This window comes from Girardinichthys multiradiatus, chromosome 5 (genome assembly GCF_021462225.1).
Source record: "Girardinichthys multiradiatus isolate DD_20200921_A chromosome 5, DD_fGirMul_XY1, whole genome shotgun sequence".
Lineage (NCBI taxonomy): Eukaryota > Metazoa > Chordata > Actinopteri > Cyprinodontiformes > Goodeidae > Girardinichthys > Girardinichthys multiradiatus.
This window is the reverse complement of record NC_061798.1, coordinates 42,706,668-42,721,392: the sequence shown is the minus strand read 5'-3', so window position 1 is coordinate 42,721,392 and position 14,725 is coordinate 42,706,668. Positions and strand designations below refer to the sequence as shown.

Below are 14,725 nucleotides of genomic sequence, written 5' to 3'. Positions count from 1 at the left end.
TGATTTTACCCAGCACCCTGGATATTCATATAAAGTCATCTGTTTGGGTTTCTTTAATTTGGGCATGGTGTGTGTTTTAAATTCAAATTAAGATCCAAAACAAAATTTTTGTTGATCCACATAGATTTTCTGTGCATTTCCAACGATTCACATTTCTTCTAACCGCATTAGTCCTTACAATTCCTTAAAAAAAAGAGATTTTCTTCATAATTTTAAAATAAATACAGGCTCATATGAAACAAACACTCCTGAACAACCATCAAACGTCAGCTATTTTAAGCTCTACTTGTGTTGTGGCAACAATGATGTAGCATCTCATTTCAAGTTTTACTGTCAAATAATGCCTATAGAGTATTTTGTTTGTGTTGTTCAAAAAGATCTGTAAATAATTGTATTTGCTGATAAAACACTGTATAAAAACTGTTTATAGATGTAGAAGAAATTACCAAAAAGCTTGAATATAATTTATCTTTCACACCTTTAAACTATTTTTGCTTTGCTGGCAACAAAACTCACATAATGCACTGAATTATTGCAGATCCTAATGTAGCCTATCAGTCATCAGTAAAACCTACCTGGGTGTGATGAAAGCATATAAATAAATTCAGGCACACTGAGCTTTTAACAGTATCTCATTTTAAGTAACATTATCTAGTGACTTGTAATATTTTTATATTTAAAATACAAATCAAGCACAAACAGATGTCCTAAAACAATCCTCATCAGATAGTTGAGAGCTGCAGGGTGTTGACATGTTGTAGCGGTCTTTCTGGTCTCTGTCATGCAAATGAGGGTCATGTGATAAAAGTTTGAATATGACATGCAGGCCACACACATGCACAAATTTGTTTTTGTAGACATACCAAGACTTTCTTTTGAATTTCATTCATTTTAGTAACATAATTTGTATTAACGCTAACACATATCCTAACCATAACTATTAACAGTACCTCGCAACTGTAAAATTAAGGCTCTAACGCATTGGAAGTGAACTTTCGTCCCCTTTTGGCCTATCAATCTTCAGAAGTTAAGTACTTTAACCAGAAAAAGTCCCAAATTAAACATAAACAAGCACACACACAGACCTAGTGGACTTTATGTCTTCACAGTTTAAACCCTCATCATGTACGTGAGCTGGGAATTTTGCTGGTTTTATTTTGGTGCTAATAGGGATCTTTTTGTTCAAGTTTGGTGGTGGAACATTGTGCCTTTAGAATTCTTTAAAATTATTCTTTTTAGCTGTCTAAAACCTTATAGATGAATGTTTTAGGTAGTTATTAAACTCATTTTGGTCATGTAAGCAACTAATTAAAAGAGTAAACAAACACTTTCAATTTTTTTCAAAACGTTTTTGCTGAACGTCATTGGGAACTTAATGGGATGGGGACAGTTGCAATATTTTAATAAATTAATGATTTTTTTTTTCAAAGGATTCTCCCTAAATTCCCAGTTAACAACTGAGAATAAACAGATATATTCCCTGTAAAAAACAATCTTTGAAAAGCAATCCATTTGATCTGGGGAAAATGTACACATTTTCAAAAATATTTTTGCAGCTTTTTGAGCTTTAGACAAGCTTCTTTCACTTGGTCAAACTTTTTTTTAAATAAAAGACTGTCTAAGCATCCTCGTTTGTATGTTGCACAATGCCCCCTGTTGCAGTCCTTTCACAGGCCCTCAGCACCACAATGCGTGCCCTTTAGTCACATCTCACTGGCTTAGAGCAGAAGAGCTGCAGAGGAATTTGCATACTTATTTGCCCTTTTCCTCACAACTTCCTTGTTAGAGGACAGTTGCCAAAGAAACAGTCTAGACTTTGTTCATCATTATGAACCAAAATGCCCTGTAAATCCTAAAGGTCACTGCACTAAACTGCTTTATATATAATTTATAAGTGCTGATTATCCTAGTTTTCTTTTTTTTAACAAAGTGCAAAGTGTTTCATTTATTTCCCTAAATGTACATTTTGTAGTCTGAGAAAGTGACTTTATGCAGTATTTATTTTTTTTACTCATGTATGTTAATCTTCAGCATATTCTGCAAAATTTGTCTGATGGCTTTCTTGTACCATTGTGGCTTATTTGCTGCCTTTATTTTCAGAAGGCTGTGGTACAAAAAGTCTGCGCCTTACTGTGTGGGCAGATACACTCACAAACACATGCACAAACAAGCTCTGCACTGGTGGCAATATTATTTTGTAGCACACCCCTCAGAAAGAGACATTTCTGGGACTTGTTGGTCACTCCTGTATGTCCTGAAGTCTTCTTAGCTGCAACTAAACCTCCAACATTCTTAAGAAGTTCTTGTAGTGGAGAATCATTCCTTTAGATGCAAAGTGAGGATTCCTGCATTAGAAACACTGTTTTGACTGAAGATAGCTGGGAAATTTCTGATATTTCAATCAAATGTTCGAACAGCAACACAAATGTGTTTTTCAACTTTGCAGCTTAGTTTTTGTTGTGACAATTGCTATTGTTTTTAAGTTTAAGTGCAGAGGGATTATTAATGTCTAAACCGTGATTCACTGTAATGCAAACATTATACATCGTCTGAAGTCCCACACTAAAAAAAACAATCGTTTTCACAGAGAAAGCTGGTCTCTGATCCTCATAATGCACAGTTTGATGTGTTTGTAATGCTAATAATTACGCTAAAGAAATGAATAAATCACACTGCTGTGGACTGTTCTAACTTGTTCTTGGTGTTTATTTAAGCTCAGGAGCATTCTGACACCCATGAAGCTTTCTGCAATGATACATCTTATTATAAGTTAATTTTTCCATCTGGTTGAACTTATTCAAAGCAATTTATGTTCATTATGTGCTTTAATCAGAAAAAGGTAATTCAAAGTTACTAATATTTAAGATTTTTGTTTGAGTAAGATTATATAAAATAGAGTGATCTTATTTTGCTTGATGGTCAGATAAACATGTGACTTTTTGATTTTGTTAATTCAGGGACACATTTTTCACATTTCCATATATTTTCTCAGGGTTACATATCAGTTAAGGACTGAAGGATGTTAAATTTGCCTTTTAGTCCTGTTATTTGATGAATATTTGGACTGTAAACACCCACTGGCCACAACTAGAGGGCAACAGAGTTTCTTGTGTTTAAATGGCAGGAAGGCCTGCACCTTACGTCAACATACCACAAAACTAAGTATACAGCGCCATCATTTTTGTCGTAGTCAATATGGAGGAAAAATATGCTAAAGTGCTTTGCAGCAGGGTCAAAAAGATAATAATTACAAAAACAAATTCAATATTGTAAAAAAATATATTTTTTATGTAAAACTTACAACTTACATTAACAGTGTTTGATTTACTACGAGCTACTGTTTGAATTTGCTTTTTCAATAAAATACATTCAATATATATGTACTAAATAAACAAACCATATTTAAAATCCAGTCAATCCACTCTAGCCTTTACAAAACGTTTAGCTTATTAAAACCAGTCTGAGGTTTTCTTGTAATAGTGGAGGATGTTTTTGTTAGGTAAACTTTTTTTTGGATTACATTCTGCTAAGAAAGCACTATAACAAGTTTCACTGCAGACTCCAATATGAGTAATCAATGTGAGTTCAGTGCAGAGTTGATGAATTAAAGAGAATACAACTCTGTAAAATCCTCTATGCTTCACTCTAGTCAGATCACATTAAAGTCACACTGAAGGTGATAGCTGATTAGAAATTAAATAATAATTACAATAACTTCTAGGATATTTATTTAAACATTTAATTTTGCCAACTGTAACCCATTTTAAAACGTTTTTGTTTTAATATATTGGATACAGAAGTCAGACACTCCACCAATGGATGGTCTTTACGGTTTGAGTGGAAATGTTTAAAATGTTCTGTTTTTGTTAAAAAAACATTTCCACTACTCTTCAGGATAAGTTAATGTACTGTTGCCTTCAGGTTTCTGGAGTTAATGTGTTCTAAACACAATTATTATAATGCAGTGCTGTTTTGTTTCTAATTTCTAAGATTTATGCAATGCATGAGCTAAAGTTTCTGATAATAATAAGGCATAATTACTCATCATTTTCTGATGACTGATTCACACTTACTTAGCTCATTATTCTTTATTTTGTGTTAATAAACAGCATGATTATGTTATTTGAAAGGCTACATAAATGTTTATTTATGTATTTATATATTATATGAAATAGAAATTCCCTGCTAAATTTCTCTGGAGCTGGTCTATGCTTATACAACGTTGATTGGGCGAGAGGCGGGGTACTTCCTGGACAGGTTACTAGTCAATCACAGGGCTGTACAGTATACTTTACAGCCTAAAATAACCAGGAACAGATCCATTCATTTATTCAAGCATTAATTCATTCATTAATCATGTATTGATCATTTTCATGTCTTGTGTTTTTGTCTTGTTTCTTGCCCCTTGTTGCAGTTTGGGTTTCTGTTACCTGTTATTGCCTCTAGATGGCCTCAGTCAGCTTTGATCCTTTCTTCATTTTATCAGATGTTAAGCATTACTCATCACACACCTGCAACTCTACTCACTGATGAGTTGCAGATTCTTTAGCTGATGTTGTGTTTCTGCTCTCTTTTGTCAGAACCATCTTTGAATTGTCCCAGGATTTGTATTTTGTGCCCAGTTCTGGAATGCCACTGTCGTTATTTTATTCTGTCACTTCTCTCTGCTTTCCTTTGGTTCCTCTAACTGCTCAAGTCATGATATTTTATCTTAACATTATCAGCAGAAAAAGAGATCTGGCATGAATATTGTTTGTCACGAATCAAACATACAGCTGAGCTGTGTGTTCCCGCCACCTGTAGGGCCTGTAATAGTCCACAGGTACGATCTTTGAGCAGGCCTGTTCTCAATGTTGTTGCTACTACTTGGTAAAAGTCATTCACACATGAGAGGTCAAACGACGTGTAATTAGGAACGTTTATCTCCTGATCAGTTATTGTGGCCATGTGCCACAGTTAATCCCTTCTTATCCTTCAGCTTGGCCTTTCACCTAAAGAGGAGGTTCTTCACTTTCACTCCCTGCAGGTAGAACACATCTTGTCTTTCTTACGCAGAGTTTTTAATGGTCCAAAGTCCAGCTGATAGATGTTTTTCTGCCTGGCATAAACATGATAAAGAAGGCCTTTCTGGTTGGACACAGCGGGAGCGTCCCTGTCCAGACGGATCAACACAACCCCACCTCTAAATCAAGTAAGTGGCAGCTTTAGTCTGTTTCTGTGAGCAGTTTTTACACAGACCAGTCCTGGTGCTGACATTTAAAAAAAGCTTATTGTTTCCTTCATATTTAGTTGGATTGCTGACAAAATTGCCCTCTGTCTTTCTCTAAAGCTAAGTTTTCAAAAACATAACACTTAAAAAACACTAAAATCAATAAAGTATTTATTTTACCTCTAAATTGTTTGGTTACTTCATCAGACGACCTCTGCAGAGTTGTGCTTTGTTGTCCCACTGCTGACCTTGCTCGCTGACATCTTTAAAGAAAAAATGTCATCTCCTTATTCACGTTGACCTTTCAAAAAAATGCTAGCTGGATTGTTGGTGTCCCAACATCTGTTCAACATCTCACTGTAGTTCCTTGACGGCATCAGATTAGTGGTTGAACTCTATCATTGCAAAACTGAATTATGAAGATGTTTATGTCTGCAATGGAAATAAAAGCAAATCAGCATGGTATGGATAAGCAACAAGAAAACAGTTTCCAAATAGGTTAATTAATATCTAATAGTTTAATATTTCAAAAGTTTGCTATCCTCATTCTCATTTTTAGTCATTAACAATTAAATCACGAAGTCACTTTCTTAAATTAATAAGATTTAAGCAATTTTAAAACCTGGTAGATCAGATCATTTATACATCCAAAACATGAAACTGATACAGGGTTTACTTTTTTACTTTCATTTGGACAATTGAGGGAGGAACTCAAACAACTAAAATCTTTAGAAGATTAACCTGTAAATAATAAAAAACAAATGAAAATATTAGTCTGTATATTTAACAGAACAATCTAATTATTCCATCCATTATCATGACTGGTGCAAAAACAAATACAATTGAAAGCGAAACACTTACTAGTGGTAATATATTTTCTTTCCAGTACAGCTCCTTTTATAATTAATATTGGACAGCTGCAGTTTCTGAATATTTAAAAGGCTCTGAAAAAATATATACCCGTCTAATTTAGAAATTTCTCATTTCAGGTCTTGCCTAGCCTCAGAATAATAATTGTAAATATCTAAAAGAATAAAAGGAACAAAGGAAATGGTTTAATTATTAAGCAGTAGTTCTCAGTGGTTAAGCTCACTATGCTCCACTGAACTAATGACGGCAGCAGCTGTCACCAAAGCAAGTGAAATTATGTTCAAATTATTGTTCTGTTTGCAATGTCAAGTACTTTTCAGAAGGTTTTGTTTTTATAATAATGTGGCTTAGCTTTCATTCTAAAGTTATATTTATTCACAAATTAATTCATGTATGCTTGATTCTAATCAGATGTAAAACTATGTGCATATTTTTCTTTGTACCTTTAGCCCCTATATGTTTACCAGCCAAATATTTTCATATATGAATGTCTTTTACATAAAATACTGGTTCCTTGAAAAACTGAAGTAACTATAACTACGGGACAAATGAGAACAAAGACATATAATGAAACGGCCATGTGTGAAATGCTGAATTCAAATCACAGACAGCACATCGTTTGTCTTACAGTTAGTAAAAACAGTTTTCACATTGTCATCGCATAAGTTTATTTGTTAGGAAAAGGGAGATTGGAAATGTCTGCCCTGAGCATTTGATTGTGCACAGCATGCAAAACAGATGCTCTTTTACTGTGGCACACAAGCACACTGTGCATCAGGTTTCTAAAATAGTTGAGAGAAGGTAAAATCAGGCACAAAGCAGACACTAAACCTCAGTTGTTTTTCTTCTATCTCACTAATTCACTAATGCAAAAGGAATGCAGATACTTTTATTCCCTCCTCCCTTTTATTTTATTCTGAAAAGACTCTTTCATTGGGCCTCTGCATAATGTGAGGTTGCTGCGGCAACAGTCTCCCTCCATAAAAGAAGAGGGGCTTGACTGAAAGCCACTGTTCCAACTGGTCAATATGTGCCATTAAGTTGGCTGTATTTTGTAGGTTTACAAATGCTGCAAGTATGAATTCACTTATTAATTGCCAAAACAATAAACAGACCTTTTTTAATTTAAATTTTGAAACAAAATAGGTTGTTTAAAAGATATTTATTTGTTAAGCTGCCATTATTTTGACCAGATACAAGGAAACCACTTTCCAAATACATCTGGCTAATATACTCCTACGCTGAACTTCACTTCTAGCAGTTACTTTCATCATCTAACAGCAATTTTGCAATGCATCACAGTTATTTTTGATGTTTTGTTAAACATTTGTGAGTATACACTGCAGGATATTAGACCATTGAGCAGCTTGCAGTCAAAAATGTTTCTTTATAGTTTAATATCCTTTTTTTTGTATACATTTAGCTTATTCTCATCAGTAGCATTATAAAACAAGTTAGTCATTCTGGTACTGTATTTGACAGGTTTATTTATGTTGACTGCAGGACTCAGTCTTTTTTTGAATGAAAATCTTCCACAAAATGTTTATTTGATGGTGCACCTTAGGGCTGAGTCCTTGGCCCCCCTATCTTCCCCAGATGGTCAATGTCTGCTTTTTGACTAAGATTTATTGTGGCATTAAGTTCACTTTTGCCAACTCAATGTTCTTTTAGATTGCTTAGATCCATTTCAGATATTGCTCGCAATTTTCTTCTAAATCTAAAGTTGTTGTCATGGGCAGATATGATATCAGACATGTTATCAGATTTCTTATCTTGGATCTTTTTACAATGGTATCATATCCAAGTTCAGAAAAATTTGTGTGCTTTCTTTATATTAACTCTAAACTGAAATTTTAAAGCTTCTGTTCAGACCTGCTTTGTTTATTTAGAAACATTCCTTTTACAAATTAGAAACAGTCTTTGTTTATGGTCTCATGGTGAAGATGATTACAGGTCAGATTTCTTAAATGTCTTACCTTTGACGCAGTGATTGGAATTAAACTATTTATAAGACAAACAGGAACTGGAGATTTTACATGGTTTTATTTTAATGATAAAAATAATAGTACTCTGTGAGAGAGTAAACAAAAAATTTTCTTGGCTCATATTTTCTGCAAATGAAGTTAAATAATTTATCTTTAAAGCAATTTTTATATGTGCAGGCTATGTAATATTAATAAATGTTCCCTTGGTTGGGATTCCCACCATCCACTAGGCTAGATAAGCTACTGCTGCATCCAGCTGGGAGCCTTCCCCTTTTATTGTCAACAGGTCCCTTTAATAAATGAAGTGGAAGTGAGCTGAGGCGGCTCTCAGCCAGAGACTCTACTTTGTCTCTGCAGAGCAGCCAAAGATAGGGGTGGGAGAAACGAGAAAAATGCCAGAAACTATTGGAATTTGTCAACAGACCTCATAATAGATTTTATACAGATTAGACCACATTAAGGTGAGTGTAAACGAGTTTAGACTAATTAAATGTTTGCTGTTTATTCTTTTTTTTTTTTTTTTGGTAAGATTTGTTATAAAAGGGTGAAGATAAGTAGCAATTATTTTGCACTACCAGGACAGCCTGACTCTGGTTGACTTAACAGAATCTAAGAACTGAGACTCAAATCTTTTTTTCTTTTAATCTGCAAAGGACAACCAGCAAATGCATAGCTATGCTTGCTTTTTAAAATCTGTAAAAACGTGACTTTACCTGTTTGTCTTCTGAGGCACAGCTAGTCTTGAAACAAAACTTGGTTCTTCAAATTCTAAATATTGTTTTTGTTAAATCTGACAAGTATGTAGTATTTAATCCCTGTATTCTGCTATTTTGTTATCAGCAGAAAAGTCATCTTCACTCTGATGAGCTCTCAACTGATGTGACACGATATACTACTTTGACTTAGGTTGATTCAATAAAGCACTGGCTTTAATATGAAGAAATAAGTTTTAAGCTTAAGCTTTTGTATAAAAAGTCAGGTAGATTAAGTTTATTTTCAGCTTGCTTGGACATTTTAGGAATGCAAATGGTATTCCATATTTTAGATTCCAAGGTTTCTGGTGAAAATCTCTTTTAGCTCATACTAAGAATTACATTCAGGTAAAGCAATTATGTTTGAACATTTTTTTTCCAATTAAAAATTCCCTTTAATAAGATATTTAAAACATTGCCCCTCAAAAAAGATCCCTGCAGAAAAACTGGTAAACACATGCTGAATGAGATGTTTTTTGAAACAGAATTAAGTCATTGAAGATTGTTTCTGATACCAAAAATACATAAATGTCAAAGTGAAATCAGTGGCCAACAAAACAAAAATCAATGTAAATGTACCAGCAGTGTTAATCGAGGTATACAAGCATTGATTCACTAATCAAAGACCCAAAAGCACTTTTAATTACTGAGAGCTTTTAACACATGGTTGCCCTACCTCTGTCCTTGGAGGCTGCTATCCAGCAGCTTTTAGATGCATCTCTTTAACACACCTGAATGAAATAGCGCGATAGGCCTCTGCACAGTTGAATGACATGCTGATGAGGGAATTCGGCCATTTGACTCAGGTATGTTGTTGCAGGGATGCATCCAAAAGTTGTGACAGTAGCTCTCGAGAACTGGACTTGGGCACCTCTGTAAATACAATCAACATCTGAAAACCAGACACAAGGGCAGTTCTGACCTGACACAACAGAAATGAATAGAAATTCGTTTTTGTGGCAGCACAAATACTGAGAAATTTGATTATTTCAACCCCTACAGATTGTATCAAAGACTATCTTTTGTAACTCATGAAAGTAAATCTTCCAGAGAATCTTTACAGGTCCTTCTCAAAATATTAGCATATTGTGATAAAGTTTATTATTTTCCATAATGTCATGATGAAAATTTAACATTCATATATTTTAGATTCATTGCACACTAACTGAAATATTTCAGGTCTTTTATTGTCTTAATACGGATGATTTTGGCATACAGCTCATGAAAACCCAAAATTCCTATCTCACAAAATTAGCATATCATTAAAAGGGTCTCTAAACGAGCTATGAACCTCATCATCTGAATCAACGAGTTAACTCTAAACACCTGCAAAAGATTCCTGAGGCCTTTAAAACTCCCAGCCTGGTTCATCACTCAAAACCCCAATCATGGGTAAGACTGCCGACCAGAAGGCCACTATTGACACCCTCAAGCAAGAGGGTAAGACACAGAAAGAAATTTCTGAACGAATAGGCTGTTCCCAGAGTGCTGTATCAAGGCACCTCAGTGGGAAGTCTGTGGGAAGGAAAAAGTGTAGCAGGAAACGCTGCACAACGAGAAGAGGTGACCGGACCCTGAGGATGATTGTGGAGAAGGGCCGATTCCAGACCTTGGGGGACCTGCGGAAGCAGTGGACTGAGTCTGGAGTAGAAACATCCAGAGCCACCGTGCACAGGCGTGTGCAGGAAATGGGCTACAGGTGCCGCATTCCCCAGGTCAAGCCACTTTTGAACCAGAAACAGCGGCAGAAGCGCCTGACCTGGGCTACAGAGAAGCAGCACTGGACTGTTGCTCAGTGGTCCAAAGTACTTTTTTCAGATGAAAGCAAATTCTGCATGTCATTCGGAAATCAAGGTGCCAGAGTCTGGAGGAAGACTGGGGAGAAGGAAATGCCAAAATGCCAGAAGTCCAGTGTCAAGTACCCACAGTCAGTGATGGTCTGGGGTGCCGTGTCAGCTGCTGGTGTTGGTCCACTGTGTTTTATCAAGGGCAGGGTCAATGCAGCTAGCTATCAGGAGATTTTGGAGCACTTCATGCTTCCATCTGCTGAAAAGCTTTATGGAGATGAAGATTTCATTTTTCAGCACGACCTGGCACCTGCTCACAGTGCCAAAACCACTGGTAAATGGTTTACTGACCATGGTATCACTGTGCTCAATTGGCCTGCCAACTCTCCTGACCTGAACCCCATAGAGAATCTGTGGGATATTGTGAAGAGAACGTTGAGAGACTCAAGACCCAACACTCTGGATGAGCTAAAGGCCGCTATCGAAGCATCCTGGGCCTCCATAAGACCTCAGCAGTGCCACAGGCTGATTGCCTCCATGCCACGCCGCATTGAAGCAGTCATTTCTGCCAAAGGATTCCCGACCAAGTATTGAGTGCATAACTGTACATGATTATTTGAAGGTTGACGTTTTTTGTATTAAAAACACTTTTCTTTTATTGGTCGGATGAAATATGCTAATTTTGTGAGATAGGAATTTTGGGTTTTCATGAGCTGTATGCCAAAATCATTCGTATTAAGACAATAAAAGACCTGAAATATTTCAGTTAATGTGCAATGAATCTAAAATATATGAATGTTAAATTTTCATCATGACAATATGGAAAATAATGAACTTTATCACAATATGCTAATATTTTGAGAAGGACCTGTATATGGTAGTGTACCTCAGGGCTGAGCCCTTGATACCCCTTCTTTTCTGCTGAGGGAAAACGGGTGATGCTGACGAGCAATGACCAAAGATTTTACTCAGGTAAATACTTTAAACTGGCAAACTTTCAGGTTGTTCACAACATAGTTTATATGTTTCGATGAGATGCATATAAAATCTCAAACCTGTCATATACTGTGTGGCTAACAAACTGTTTCTTTTTGATGGATCCAAGTTACAAATATATCCCAGTGATATCAGATTTGATGCTTTTTCATACAGCATATGATGATTAAGCAGCATGTCCTTAGGCCATAAAATAGGTAAATTAATTTACTCTCCATGGTTAAATCTCTTTAATATGCTGATGTCAAATAATAATAATTTTAAGGCAATATTTTAGTGACTCTGTTTATTATAAATGCTTCTTTTCTGTCAGATCTCCTGTGAACAGCGATCAGATTGTAATGCAGTAAAGTCTGCTGAAATCTCCCTCTGCTGTAGATTTCCATGCTGCAGTGGCAGCAGAGGATCTGTGGGAGTAGGAAACAGCTGCTGAGATGACTCAGTGCTCCAGAATGATGTAATAATATTTTCTCTGTAGTCCACCGATAAATGCAGTAGTTTCCCAGACATGTCACTTTGCAATATATGTAATAAATCCAAGCAGCTGCATGAAGTGAGCATCAGCATGTTTTCAGACAAAGCTGTCTAAATGTTTTAAACTACCCACAATTTATTAGCTTTGTTTTCAAGGAGCATACCTATGATGCATCACTGGTTCATCTCTTAAGCTTTGGTGTTTGATTTATGATTGATCAAAGTTACATGCCTCTGGAAACCAAAGACATTTGTCAAATTTACTATCTTCTTAATTTTAAATGTTAGATCTGCCTGATTGGAAGTAAAATGTAAAGAAATAAGATGACACAAGAATGCATACATGGCATGGCAGTCCAATCACAGTTTATCTTAAACTTCATAAAGTTGAGATGGGACTATTTTTTTCACCTCACAAATTTCTTTGGAACAGTTTTTTATAGAATAGCATTTTTTAGATAATTGATTACACTCTAAGGCTTGCTTGTTGTTTTTTCTGTTGCCTGGGCATTGGTGTTGGTATTGATGGTGGCAGGCTTGAAGACTGATCTGTTGGACTGTGACCCCCTCACAATGAGTGGACCCACCACTGAGCTCTGCAGGTGACTTGCCACAGCAACATATGATGGAGTAAAGCTTGATTAACAATGGATGATGGCCATCTAGGTGGTTCTGATGAATGTCGTAGTGTCAGATTTGTAAATGGGTTTAAGTCATGTTGCAGCTGAATGTTGTTAAACCTTGGATAGTTAGGATTAATTAGAATGTATGTACCTGACTTCAAATATGTATGATTTAATTGAATCGACTTAGCTCTTTTTAAAGTTGCCCACCTTTCACACAATGCAACAGGAAACAACACTCGCCAATTATTTTTAACTCTGCCTTCCTCTCTCCCTGTTGGACGGAGTAATTGGCAGTCAGGTTTAGCCTAAACTGGCTCAGTTATGGTTGAGGTGGAAACACACCACCATTTCTGCTACCCGTGGGACCCCTTCTCTTTTCCAATGGTTATAATCAGTCTGACAGAGAAAGGTACCACCAATCCTTGTTTTTAGTATAACAATGGCCACCAGTAGGGTCTAGATGGACAAACTTTATCAGTTAATTATTTTACTTAGTACCCCTACACATAGCCCATTCTAAAATGGTCAAACTCTAACACAAAGTAGTTTATTCTAAACTTCCCAACAACCCCGCACCATTCCAAAGCCTTTGTGAAGTGACTTGAGACGACATACGTTGTGAATTGGCGCTATATAAATAAAACTGAATTGAATTAAACTGTGAAAAGAACACCATAGAAATTTGCGTGGGCATTTCAGTGACAGTCATATTATTTTAAAACTTGATTAGTTAGTTAATCAAGAAAAGATCTAGGAGCAGCTGCTTCAGAAGATTATCTCTTTACTTTGAGATGTTGCATTTCCCCGATTGTAAATCTGAATTAAAAAATAATCTAATTCGTTTTTCTGTTTCAGTAGGGGTCTGTTTTTGCTGTGAGTAATCTAGTAAAGTGGGGGTGGGCCTGGATCAGGGAAATGGATGCATTTGTGTAATTACTTCATATGTCTTCTGCAGCCTACCTGTTACATTAAAGCTTTCAAGAAATGGGAGAGTCTCTGGGAACATACAGGTCTGTGACATGTGTGGACGTATGTGTCAAAGTACGTGGGTGGATGTGCAAGAAAGAAAACCATGAGAGGTTTTTGTTTTCAAGAAACTAAAAATAATTACATGCAAACAATAAGAGGAAGGCTGCCTTCTTGGCTTTAATTCCTTCAAGGCCAAATATGACAGAAGCTCATGAATCGTGTGTGAATCCTGTGAATTGTGTGTTTTAACTCCACTGCTGTCTCTGTTCAGATGACTTTACTATTGTGACATTTTGAGATTCCTTATTTTAATAAGGGTAAATTTGATCTGCTGTGAATTTCACGCAGAAATGGTAACTGCCTGTGTGCTTAACCCAGCAATAGTTTGGTGTCCCTTTTTATTAGAAGAGATTAGGTTTTGAATCCTAAGAAAGGTTTTTACTTGCGTAAAATTAAAAGGCCCACCAAGGGGTGAACCGATCACTCTTAAGATGAATGGAATCAGCAGGTTTTTACCTTGCTGAGCTGGAGTGGTGAGTGGCAAACCTGTAAATGCACCACACCAGAGCTTTTGGCGTGACTGTTGCTAAAAGCTCATTTTCAGCATGGATGTTTTTACTGAGTGAAGCAACATGACTTCACCGTGGTCAAGATTCAGGTGGTTGACTTGCTTTTGGCAGGGAGCAATTAACCAGTTTTTCCACAACTGTGCTGCTCAATCCACAAATGTATTTTCCTCACAAATGTGGCACCATTTCAAGAGAAATAAACAGGTTTTCCAACAGTACACTGTTCATTGCCAAGAAGTGTTGCAACCGTAAGGAAATAATCGACCCAACGCACATTTCCTTACTTTGTGCGCTGTTTATACAGTCACTATATGTCACTTTGATTTCTGAATAAAACAGAACAGTCAGGTTCTAAATTAGCTTTGACAGATGGAGAAAAGGCTGTAACCTCATGGTATCTTAGCTGAAATCTAAGAGAAGACCAGACTTTCTCATGAAAGAATCATAAAGTCTGATTGTGAGATTAAATTGGTGGTTTAGGGGCGAAA

The 14,725-nt window shown here is 36.1% G+C and overlaps 1 protein-coding gene across 1 annotated transcript in view; it reads left to right on the top strand.

Moving 5' to 3' along the window:
- The first annotated feature begins 8,457 nt into the window (after window positions 1-8,457).
- Window positions 8,458-14,725, top strand: part of trim2a (tripartite motif containing 2a) — a 37,930-nt gene continuing 31,662 nt past the window's right edge. Inside the window, exon 1 of the mRNA XM_047365774.1 lies at window positions 8,458-8,525. The gene's annotated coding sequence lies outside the window, so the exon portion shown is untranslated. The remainder of the gene's footprint in view (window positions 8,526-14,725) is intronic.